This window comes from Bidens hawaiensis, unplaced genomic scaffold (genome assembly GCF_021521415.1).
Source record: "Bidens hawaiensis isolate Kalapana, Puna unplaced genomic scaffold, B.hawaiensis_p1.1 tig00009443_1, whole genome shotgun sequence".
Taxonomy (NCBI): domain Eukaryota; kingdom Viridiplantae; phylum Streptophyta; class Magnoliopsida; order Asterales; family Asteraceae; genus Bidens; species Bidens hawaiensis.
The window spans coordinates 199,976-212,784 of record NW_027491698.1 but is presented as its reverse complement, the minus strand read 5'-3'; the positions used below and the strand labels follow the sequence as shown (position 1 = coordinate 212,784).

General features: G+C 34.9%; 1 pseudogene across 1 annotated transcript; it reads left to right on the top strand.

Annotated features, from left to right (window-relative positions):
• The first annotated feature begins 20 nt into the window (after nt 1–20).
• LOC143532329 (myosin-9-like) lies at nt 21–12,778 on the top strand (annotated as a pseudogene). Its single transcript, XR_013135156.1, has 38 exons — nt 21–300; nt 1,541–1,669; nt 2,045–2,188; nt 2,295–2,440; nt 2,519–2,675; nt 3,173–3,231; nt 3,336–3,495; nt 3,564–3,713; nt 4,348–4,484; nt 5,440–5,586; nt 5,693–5,794; nt 5,871–5,928; nt 6,035–6,136; nt 6,282–6,319; nt 6,443–6,569; nt 6,654–6,836; nt 6,953–7,084; nt 7,170–7,279; nt 7,372–7,432; nt 7,631–7,808; nt 8,204–8,409; nt 8,483–8,602; nt 8,781–8,879; nt 8,976–9,200; nt 9,485–9,624; nt 9,872–9,983; nt 10,076–10,105; nt 10,189–10,443; nt 10,527–10,679; nt 10,752–10,958; nt 11,043–11,186; nt 11,272–11,342; nt 11,437–11,536; nt 11,648–11,704; nt 11,791–11,847; nt 11,935–12,015; nt 12,133–12,215; nt 12,302–12,778. The product of XR_013135156.1 is annotated as a myosin-9-like (transcript).
• Nucleotides 12,779–12,809: the final 31 nt, after the last annotated feature.

The following is a 12,809-nucleotide window of genomic DNA, read 5'->3' as shown; positions in this document are numbered from 1 at the left end:
TTAGAATTGAAGAACACCCGCCAAAATTCGGGAACCACAAGCAGGTCCCAAAAATCAGCGCATTTCTACGACATTTCAAACGCCTCCGATTCCTTAGGGTTTTCTTACAACACACAAACAATTATGTCTCACAATTCACTCACATCCAAAGCTTCTTTCAATTTCTCACTCCTCATTCTTACCGGTGTTCGTGTCTACTTCGCCGGAGGTCTTAATCTTTCCGATCAGTTTCCGATTCATGACGTTGACGATACGTAACAGACGAATGAAATTGAAGTGACTGATTCAACATTTGAGATGGTATGTATATAACTTCACTTCTAATTCCACATCTGCATTACTTATTATTATTATTATTATTATTATTATATGAATGTTATGATCAACGAGTATCTGATTGTTATAATCATTGATTGTTGTGACTGCGTAATTTAGGTTTAGATCTTCTGGCACGTTTGTTGTGATTTAGGATGTTCAGATATTGAGCTATTTCAATTCAGCTTTGTTTATGAAGATATTTGATGATGGATTATTATTTATCTTACATTTACAAATATTTTCCCCTCGTTTAGACTAACTCATCGCGATTTCTAATTAATAATTATTACTGAATAATGCATTACAGTGTATACATAACGGAATGCAATCCCTAGAAATCTAACGTGCCCATGGGCGGGCTCATAATAAGAAACCTAATATTCAACATTTTAATGTTACCTTTTACTTTATCACCGCAGTTGTTCTGTCTGTAAATAAAATCAAATACAGTAGTTATATTTTGCAAGCAAAAAAAAAATAAAAATGAACAAATTTAGATAGATATGAAGAGGGAGTGATCGTTCATAGGGCTGTTCACGAGTCGAGCCAGGGTGGTTTCGAGCTCAGGCTCAAAATTTAGCGGGGCAACTCAACTAAGGCTCTAGCTCGATTTTGAAGTTAAACGAGATTACGATCGAGCCAACGAGCCGAGCCATGATCGAGCCGAGCCTACCGATTTTGGCTCGGTTACAAAAATGAGCCAACTCACCTTAGGATGTTTCAAATCAAGTTTTTTAGCTAGTTTTATTCAAGCTTTTATCGAGCGAGCCACGAGCCCGAGCTTCGAGCCTCGATTCGTTCATCAAACGGACTGTTTATTAAATCACCACGGAACGTTATAATAATATTTACAGGTTGGAGTTACTTAACAATGTAGTGGTTGAAATTGATCATAATAGCGTACTAAAATTTAGTGTTTGTTTAATTTGGCCTCTCTACTCATTGTGGATTCACGGGTAAAATCATAAAATACAACATAATTTGATGATATGACACATCCAGTCATCCAGCATCTGGACCTGAAATTTTACTTTTGTTGGAGCATATCAACAGAGTTTTTAGCTTATTTTTTGGCATATATTTCATTCTTTCAAGATAAATTTGGTATAAAAGATTAGATCTGCAAACAAGTGATTAAATGCTCTATATTTTCTATGAGAGTTACGTCTTTGTATATGCTTCCCTAAACATCTGACGTTTGTTGGGTTGAATTAACTTGCAGACTGCTCCAGTTACTATCATTTTAGGTACCCATGTTTGGGTGGAAGACCCAGAAGTATGTTGGATTGATGGACAAGTTACAAAGATAAATGGACAGGAAGTTGAGATCGAAACAACCAATCGGAAGAAAGTAAGACAAATATAGTCTAGACTCTTAGTTTTTTCAATTGACTGTTTTTATTTGAGAAACCTCGAACCTGGAAATAATGATTAACAAATTTAAGATAGTATTTCTTCGACTTTTTAATATAAAGTGGACATGTAGTCTTCTAAGTAATTTCAAGTATAAACCTTGGTTAAGCATACATGAAAAAGAATGACTTTCAGTGTTCCTGTCACTGAATTAGTTAAGCAGCAGAAGTTTTTATCAATTTTTAATCTATAGACTAAAAAGAACTGCAAAAAGAGTTTGAGGGTATGAGTTACGAAAGTGAAAGTCAGAGGAGAAAGTAAAGTACTATTTTTTAATTTTTAACTTTGGAAACTAACCCTTAACTGTGCACAGGTAACAGCAAACTTATCAAAAATATATCCCAAAGATCTGGATGCTCCAGCTGGTGGAGTTGATGATATGACTAAGCTTTCTTATTTGCACGAACCCGGAGTTTTACAAAATTTGGCCACAAGATTTCAACTCAATGAAATCTATGTAAGGAGTCTTTGTATATTTCTTACTGTTTAATTTGGGCAAGAAAAAAGATGAATTGTTACTATGGTGTATGATAATGCAAAATCATGCTCTGATATTGTGGCAGACTTATACGGGAAATATCCTCATAGCCATTAATCCATTTCAAAGATTGACTCATTTATATCAAACTCATATGATGGAACAATACAAAGGAGCACCATTAGGGGAACTAAGTCCTCATGTTTTTGCAATTGCAGATGTTGCTTTTAGGTAATTTTCCTTTCTTTTTGCATTGTAAAAACTAATGTTGTAATGATTATACACACATTTTTACTTGATATGAATCAGGGCAATGATTAATGAAGGAAAAAGCAACTCGATCTTGGTCAGTGGGGAAAGTGGTGCTGGTAAAACCGAGACTACTAAAATGCTTATGCGCTATTTAGCCTATTTGGGTGGTCGTAAAGGCACCGAAGGACGGACAGTTGAGCAGCAAGTTCTAGAAGTAAGATGTAAAGTTCTCCTATATTTCTTGATTTTACTGAATATTTATGTTCAAAAGTAACTAATTCTTGGACTTTATCATTAGTTACCTGTATTACAACAGATTTAAGCATTTTTTGGGGTTAATACTCATTTGCTGTTTATGCTTTCCGTGTTCTAAACTATTGTAAAATAGGCTCTATAAAGTTCTATAAAAGTTGGAGCAGAAGGCTCCTGGCTGCTTTAGATTCAATGATGGCAGATATATTGAATTATGCACCCATAATTTGAAATTGTATAGTCTTTATGAATACAAAAAAAAATGAACATGTAAAGAATAAAATATTGGTAAGGAATGTACCTAATAAGCTTAAGGAGTAGGTGATGATCCTTCTAGTATCTGCTTCACCAAAAGGCAAAAACAGTACAAAAAAGTTTATGCTTGCTGGTATTTTATTCGCTTTCTAATGCTAACTAGTAACTTATCTGTCTCACTTGATTAAATGTTCGTAAACGCAGTCAAATCCAGTTCTGGAAGCATTTGGAAATGCAAAAACTGTTAGAAATAATAATTCAAGGTGCAGTGCTAAATATATTACAAATTAAGCAGAAATTTTTTAACTGCAGCAAATAAATTGTGAAATTAGTTCTCGTTGATGGATCTTTTTTTTTCCTGCTGTAGTCGCTTTGGAAAATTTGTTGAGATTCAGTTTGATACACATGGAAGAATATCTGGAGCAGCCATCAGAACATACCTGCTTGAGAGATCTCGGGTTTGCCAGATTTCAGATCCTGAACGCAATTACCACTGTTTCTATCTTCTATGTGCAGCACCTCCTGAGGTTGATTTACACAAAGTACACATTTCATTACTAAAATTCTATCTGATTATGCAATATATTTTTTTCAGGTAGTTGAAAAATATAAACTGGGAGATCCTAAAACATTTCACTATCTCAATCAATCAAACTGCTACAAACTTGCTGGTATAAACGAAGCTCAAGATTATCTTGACACTAGAAGAGCGATGGATGTTGTCGGAATAACTGACACAGATCAGGTTATACGATCTTCACTATATATATTATATTTTATTTGAAATATTCTATACATAGGCCAACATGGTATTCAAAGTTTTCACCAAGGCCACCGAATATTAAAACAACTTTAGGGATCACCCAGGTATCAATTTGGTTTTCTTTATGCTGGTTCTAGCAAAATACTTGCTGGAACTGTAAACTGGAAAGATGCACCTAAACTACATTCTAACATCCAAGTTGTATTATGACAAAGTTAAACTAGGAATAATGTTGTATCTTGATTGTTTTAATGATAGGGTTGTATAGACCTGTATATATGGAGTTAGTAGCTACACATAGATACCCTCTAGTCCACTATAATTACTACTAAGAACATAACTAGTATCAGGGACAATTGTGTCAGTTTTCAACTCTAAATGTGATTAAATCTTCAAATTTTGGGGCATCTTGTCATTTTATAATATCTTTCACGCATGATATTTATTATGCGTGAGTCCGTATAAAAGAAACCAATTTGATTACTGGATGACCTTTGAAGCTGCTTTAATATCAGGGTGGCCTTAATGAAAACTTCTGAATACATGAGTAATTATTATTATCATTTTGTTATTCTAAATTTCTAATTAAACTGCAATAACATTGTCTGTCTTCCAGGAAGCAATTTTTCGACTTATAGCTGCAATTCTCCATCTTGGTAATGTCCAGTTTATCAAAGGAAAAGAGGTTGATTCATCTCTGCTGAAAGATGACAACTCGAAATTTCATCTGAAGATGACAGCAGACCTACTCATGTGCGTTTATATATTTATTTCTTACGTTAAGTTTACAAGAATATATGTATGTGCATGTCTATGCTAAGCAGCCTCTCTATTTCTACGGGGTAGAGGTAAGACTAGGGATGAGCTTTTTTTCCTAAATACCCGTACCTGTTCAGTACCCGTACTTGTACCCGTACCTGTACCTGTACCCGTACGTGTCTATTGGGTACGGGTATGTGTACATTATAGGTACGGGTACTTTCGGGTACACGTACGGGTATTACGGGTACTGGTACCCGTTTAGAATATGTAGGGGCTTTTATTATGTTTCCAACACTTATGACTTAACTTTCAAGCGAGATTTTCAAAACATAATATATACTAGTTGAATAAGTTCATTCTCAATTTATATGTGTATATTCATATATTGTGTAATTGTGTATATAATTAAGTAACATGTATTAACTTCTTTCTTGTTTTTATATAGAAATTGAGGAAGCAATAAACTAAGAAAATGAAAAGGGAATGAATTTTTATATTATGACTGATTTGTTTCATTTTTAGTTTTGGCATTATGTTTTGGTTGCGGTATTACGGTTTTGGTATTATAGTTAATTGATTGTCGATATCATGCCGTTACCGATACCTAGTTTAGTGGAGATTTTTTTTAAAAGAACAAAGAGATACCAAAGCGAGTACCGTACCCAAAATACCTGTGCCCGTACCCGTACCATATAATTCGGGTACGGGTATGGGTACCAAGATTTATTGATTTTAGGTACGGGTACTTTCGGGTACAGGTACGGGTACGGTCCCGATCTCATCTCTAGGTAAGACTGTCTACATCTTACCCTCCTCAGACCCTACCATAGCTTTGCTATTGGTGGGATTTACTAAGTACGGTGATTTGATGATGATGATGATGTCTATGCATGTATGCAAGTATTATCCTTTCTGTATTGCTGACCTTCTGTTGTATGATTTGCAGGTGTGATCACGCGGCACTAGAGGATGCACTGTTAAAACGTGTGATGGTTACCCCAGAAGAAGTTATCAAAAGAAGTCTTCCTCCTGATGCAGCAACCACTAGCAGGGATGGTTTGGCCAAGACATTATATTCCCGCTTATTTGACTGGTATTTCGAGCCCCCTTTGCATAGTATGTTTTTCTGTGTACATTTATTACAATTGACTTGAATTACTAAAGTGGTTCTGAATGTGCATGATAATTTAAATCTGCAGGTTAGTGGATAAAATCAATATGTCAATTGGTCAAGATCCAAATTCAAAATATCTGATTGGTGTTCTCGACATTTATGGTTTTGAGAGCTTCAAGCTAAATAGGTAAATCTGACGTGCTGGAATAATAATTATATACAAAGCTTTATCAGCGATGATCAACAAGAGTTGTCTTGTGCAGTTTTGAACAATTCTGTATCAACTTTACTAATGAGAAGCTGCAACAACATTTCAATCAGGTTCTGACATTTTTTACATAAATGGTCAACATCCTTTTTTTTTTTTTTTTTTTAATTTCTGAAGATATCATTGATGCTTATTGTTCTTTTTTCTTATCTAATACAGCATGTGTTCAAGATGGAGCAAGAGGAATATACCAAAGAGCAAATTGACTGGAGCTACATAGAATTTGTTGATAATAAAGATGTCCTAGAACTTATTGAAAAGGTACATATAAATTCAAAATCTGAACTTTTCATTAAGGAATAGTTACTATGTACTGGTACATGTGGATATATGTTGACATATTGTATAACCTACAATCCAAATTATATCTACAAATCATGCTTTAATGGTTGTACTACATATGCAGAAACCTGGTGGAATTATTGCTCTACTTGATGAAGCCTGGTATGCAGTATTTTACAGCTCAGGCACATTTATATTGATCCAGTTTCTTACATATTTACTTGCAAGGCTGGTCTAGGAGAACAGTATTTCTGACTCGTCTTTTTTTTTTTTTTCTGTTTCCAGCATGTTTCCCAAGTCAACTCATGAAACATTTTCACAGAAGCTTTATCAGACATTCAAAAGTCACCAAAGGTTTGTCAAACCCAAATTGGCTCGCAGTGATTTCATCATTTCTCATTATGCTGGAGAGGTAATTTAACTTTTTCATTATACTGTATAAAAGTTGCTAACCTTTGTAAAAAATCTGAAGTATTTGCTTTATATGTATGCTCAGGTTCATTATATGTCTGAACTCTTTCTAGACAAAAACAAAGATTATGTCGTTCCAGAACATCAAGATTTGTTGTTGGCTTCCAAGTGCTCTTTTGTAGCTGGACTTTTCCCTCCAGTCCCTGAGGAGGCAAACAAATCTTCAAACAAATCTGCTAAATTCTCGTCAATGGGTTCTCGCTTTAAGGTGATTATTCTATTAAAATGCGTTATTTTCTGCCTCCAAAAGGATGTGGAGACAAGAAAAGAAATATGTCATGTGGGAACACATCTGGGTTCTGACATTGTTTCTAAATAATGCAGCTACAACTTCAACAATTAATGGAAACTTTAAATTCCACAGAACCACATTATATTAGATGTGTGAAGCCAAATAATCTTCTTAAGCCTTCCATCTTTGAGAATGCCAACATCATGCAACAATTGCGTTGTGGGGTGAGTGAGTTTAAGTTAATAATATTTTCACTCATTTTAGTATTTTTCAATCTCATATAGAGTGTTTTTTTCACTCATTGTGAAGGGTGTTCTAGAAGCAATTCGTATAAGCATGGCTGGATACCCAACTCGCAAGAGTTTTTTTGATTTCCTTAATCGATTCAGTCTTCTTGCTCCAGAGGTTTTGGGAGGGAAGTAAGTAGAATTCATTGTGATATCTAGTTAGAACAATGCTGAATATAGGCATGCATATGCTCTAACATTTAGTTTGTTTCTTATATTAACAGTCTTGATGCAAAGGATGCATGTAAAAAGATTATTGACAAGATGAAGCTTCAAGGGGCTCAGGTAATAAGACATATAATCCTTATTCTTAACCATGAAATATGTTTATCTTAAAAACTACATAAGGCCTAATAACACGAAAGCGTCCAGCATGCAAGTTGTTTATTATTATTATTATTATTATTAATATCAACTTACAGTTTTCACTCAGCAGTATTTCACAATTCTCGTACTAAAGAAGGTGTGTCATTGGTATGCCAGATTGGAAAAACAAAAGTTTTCCTTAGGGCTGGACAGATGGCAGACCTAGATGCACAGAGAGCTCTAATACTCAACACTGCAGCCAAGAAAATTCAAAGAAAGATAAGAACACATATTACTAGGAACCGTTTTCTTGCTTTGAGGAAAGCTTCTATTTCAATGCAATCTCTATGTAGAGGTTTGTTTTTCTCGATAACTTCACCATTCTGAAATGCTTTTTGTTACATAACTCCCATGATTCTGGCTATATATTGCGTAAAAAGATAGCAGACTTCCATTAAATTTCTATATAGGGTAATATAAAATTTAATCACTTCCAAAACAGTTCAAACTTTCATAAGTTCTTATATAAGATGAGGAACCTTAGTTTTTTTTTTTTCCATTTTGTAATCATCTTTCAGTTGTTTTCTAGTAACTGACTTTCAACTCTTAAAAATTTTGAATTTTCAAATTTTCAGATGCATGCATACCCTTTTTTTTTGGCTACTGTTTTCAAATCTCTTACATATGCATGTTTTCTCCATTTATCTTGTTAACAATTTCACTCACACTCTTTTGTGTGGTTTGTAATAGGAAAGCTTGGTGTTAAATTGTTTGAACACATGAAAAGGCAGGCTGCATCACTTAAAATACAGAAAAATTATAGGCGACATTCATTAATAATGTGGTACAGCAAACTCAAGCGCTCAGTCACTGTTCTCCAGACAGGAATGAGAGCAATGGCTGCTCATAAAGAATTTAGACACAGAAAGATAACTAAAGCGGCACTTCTTGTACAAGTCAGTACTTGCTATTCGTTGTTACACGTTAATCCAATTTTGTTTTTTTTACTCTAATGAGTCATATTTGCAGGCCAACTGGCACCGTCATAGAGACTTCAAATACTATAAGAGACTGATGAGGTCAGCAATTGTTACACAAACCCGATGGAGAGGGAGAGTTGCTAGAAAAGAGCTTCGGGTTCTAAAACAAGTATGTAGCTCATATTTTAGATTTAATATTGGGTATTAGTTGTGATTATCTTAGTTGGTGTTTGGTTTGCAATGTGATGATCTAAAAACCCTAGATCCTCTTTGTTTTCCCCATTCAGTTACATCAAAAGTCCCCCGCATTCAATTTTTAATTAGTTGCTCATTTTCAATATGTACAGGCAGCGAAGGACACAGGCTTACTCAAGGAAGCGAAAGATAAGCTTCAAAAGCAAGTAGAAGACCTCACATGGCGTCTGCAGTTGGAAAAACGCATGAGGGTAATGCTAGTTTGACACAATACACTTTTCCAGTGTAGCTACAAAAAAACATATGCTTGTATGTATGTTGACAAAATGTGAATGCCAAATGTGCAGACTGACATGGAAGAAGCAAAAGGACATGAAATTCAGAAATTGCAGAGCTCCCTGCAAACCGTGCAGGCTAAACTTGATGAAACAGATGAATTGCTTATTAAGGAACGTGAAGCTGCCCAAAAAGCAATCGAGGAAGCATCAACTATTGTTGAAAAAACTGTCCCAATTCATGTAGAAAACACAGAAAAGATTGACAAATTAAGTGCAGAGGTGGAAGAGTTGAAGGTAATGTTGGTTGCACATAAATTCTCGAAACAAAAGAAAAGCTAACGCCTTATAAACATGCTCTAGAAAATAAAGATAAGGATAAAAAAACACCAAAAGATAACTTGAACAAATAAGTGATAAATAAAGTTTGAATTCAAATACTTCAACTAATTACCATCCGATCAGCAGGTGTTTCCATCCCATAGCCTTTTTATAAAATTCAAACTTTTGAAGATAAATAAAGATTCTCCATCATCAAACCATACCCGGGTTGATATATTTTAATAATTGTTGTGATGCAGAGGTCTTTAGAATCAGAGAGAAATCGAGCTAATGAATCTGAAAAGAAGTGCACTGAAGCCCTTGGATCAAGTGAGAGTAAGCAGCAGAAGTTGGAAGAAACTGTAAACAGGGCAAATCAACTTCAAGAATCTTTGACTAGGTAATTGTTACAGCCAATTTTATCATAATAAGAACACGTCTGATTAACTTACTTTGTTTTAACTATTCAAAATGTGAATCAAGAACTCTAAGTGTGTTTTAGCTTGAGTAAACAATCCAACAAAATATTAGATAAATTATAGGTTATAAGTAAAACACTCATTATTAGTTTCCATCAGTTTTAATATATAACATTCAAAGCTAGGATATATTTCAGCAGCTATGATATAAATTATTATTCTTTCCAGGCTGGAGGAGAAGCTCGCCAACATAGAGTCAGAAAACAAGGTTCTTCGCCAGCAAGCATTAACAATGGCACAGAATTCCAAGCTACAAGCAGCAAGATCAAAATCAATAAGGGTACCCATAAGATTCTTCATTTTTGTCTTTAAGATAAATTTTAATATTTATATCTCTCATCTTTCTTTCCTTTCCCCTTGAAACAATGACAGAGGACCGAAAGTATAAAAAGGGAGTCTGCGGTAAGTTGAAGTTTCTCAAATTCCGATTATGGTTTCTAACTTTGTATACATTTACATAAATATGTATGTTTTTAAAAATATAGCAGGAACCTTCTAGTCCTTCAGCGCAAACGAAGGATGCTGACGTGGAGGAGAGACCACAAAAGTCACTTAATGAGAAACAACAAGAATATCAGGATTTGCTCATTCGATGTATTGCACAACCCTTAGGATTCTCAAAAGGGCGACCGGTTGCTGCATGCATCATTTACAAATGTCTGAAACAGTGGCGGTCATTTGAAGTTGAAAAAACCAGCATTTTTGACCGTATAATTCAAACCATAGGCCAAGCAATTGAGGTATAGATTTCAGGGACCATATTATCATTTTTTTTGGTATAGTTATTATTCTTAACGTAAGTTTCCTTTTCCTTTTAATGAAGACACAAGATAACAATGAAGTCTTAGCCTATTGGTTATCCAATGCATCAACTTTACTGCTGCTGTTGCAACGCACATTGAAAGTTGGTGGTGCTGGGGGGGCCCCACCGCACCGAAGAGCAACATCAAATACCTTATTTGGAAGGATGACTCAGGTAAATCAAAGAAAAAGAAACAAACTAATATTATTTGATATTTAAAGTTTACTAGCATTTGATGGTTTGTAGAGTTTTCGTGGAACTCCACAAGGTGTAAACATCTCTGCAATAGATGGAGAGGCAAATGGTGGATCTGACTCGTTAGAGCAAGTTGAAGCCAAATACCCCGCTTTGCTATTTAAACAGCAATTAACAGCGTATGTTGAAAAAATATATGGAATGATACGTGACAATTTAAAGAAAGAGATTTCTCCATTGCTTGGATTGTGCATTCAGGTATCAATCAATCGCTTTGCAAATTAATTTTCTTTCTTAAATCTGTTTGAAGCTTTAACATCTTATTATATGTGAATGATTTAGGCACCAAGAATATCCAGATCAAACTTGCTGAAGGGGACTGCTGTTGCATTAGCAAGTGCTGCTTCTCGGGATATCCTGATTGCTCACTGGCAAGGGATTGTTAACAACATTGGATGCTTCTTAAACATGTTGAAATCCAACAATGTCAGTGCAGTGTTCCTCACATGTTTGCTTCACTATTTTTCATATGCTGAAAACTTTGCTCACATCACATATTCTGTCTTTGTAGGTACCACCATTTTTGGTTCGCAAAATTTTCACACAGATATTTTCCTTCATCAATGTACAATTATTCAACAGGTTCTGAGATAAAAACGTTTAAGACATGTTTATGTAGTTACATGGGTGGAAACTTGTTCATTTATCTTTATTTTTTTTTAAATTACACTTACAGTCTTCTGTTGAGACGAGAGTGCTGCTCTTTCAGTAATGGAGAGTATGTCAAGGCAGGATTGTCTGAACTAGAACAGTGGTGCTACAAGGCAACCGAAGAGGTAATAATGATTTATATATAATATGTTTATAGTGTAGTTAACATATGGGCTTGACATGTAAACTATTTATGCCCCATAAGTTTCACTAACTTTTGAGAAATCAAATTTCAGTATGCAGGAACAGCGTGGGACGAGCTCAAGCACATAAGACAAGCTATCGGGTTCCTGGTAACTCATCTTATTTTTTTTTTACCATATATCATATTAAATTATTTGTGAGATTTTGCTTAACAGTTTTTATCTATTGGTTTCAGGTTATTCATCAGAAGCCAAAAAAGACACTGGATGAAATAAGTCATGATTTATGCCCAGTAAGTCTCAGTTCCCGTATTTTAATAAGAACAGTAGACATTGATTCACATATAAAACTGATGGTAAAACCATTATTTCACCTGCAGGTTCTTAGCATACAACAGCTCTACAGAATCAGTACTATGTACTGGGATGACAAATATGGCACTCATAGTCTTTCTCCAGATGTATGTATCTCATATCAAGATCTTATAGGTGGAAAAACGGGCTGGTCGGGTTGGTTGACTTGAAACACTTTTCGTCCACTTTCTTACATTGGTTAAAATTGCCACGTGTTTTGACAGGTAATTTCCAACATGAGGGTGTTGATGACTGAAGATTCAAACAATGCTGTCAGCAGCTCTTTCTTGCTGGATGATGATTCAAGGTTCAATATATCAACTAAACAATTTTGATATTTGTTTGTGGTTCTTAACTAATATTTCTGTATTTAATGAAACATTTGATGTGCAGCATACCATTCTCTGTTGATGACCTCTCCAAATCAATGGATCAGATCAATATAGCAGATGTTGAGCCGCCGCCACTTATCCGTGATAATTCGGGTTTCAGTTTCTTATTGTCACGTGCTGAATCATGATCATTCGGGTTTCAGTTTCCCATTATAGTTCGTTTTTCTGGAAGTTGACTTTTGATGGTAGGTTTGATTTTAGTAGCATGTTTAGTGATTTTAGTACATTTTGTTTTCACAGTTGTTATTTAAATCTCACTCTTTTGATCCAGAATGCCATAGATTTTGATTTGTTGAAGTCGTAGTTTGACTTTTGTGAATCCTTGATGTGGTTCTAGTGGTTTAGATCAGCAAAATCAAGAAAGAGGAGTATACTCATAATGAGTGTTACAGTGCAAATCTGGAACAGTGTCATCAGCCTAGTCCGACAGCTCCTGACTATGCAAGAAGAAAAACAATATTATTAACCATGTGATTTTGAACAAAATAGTATGTGCTCTTCATGGTTTG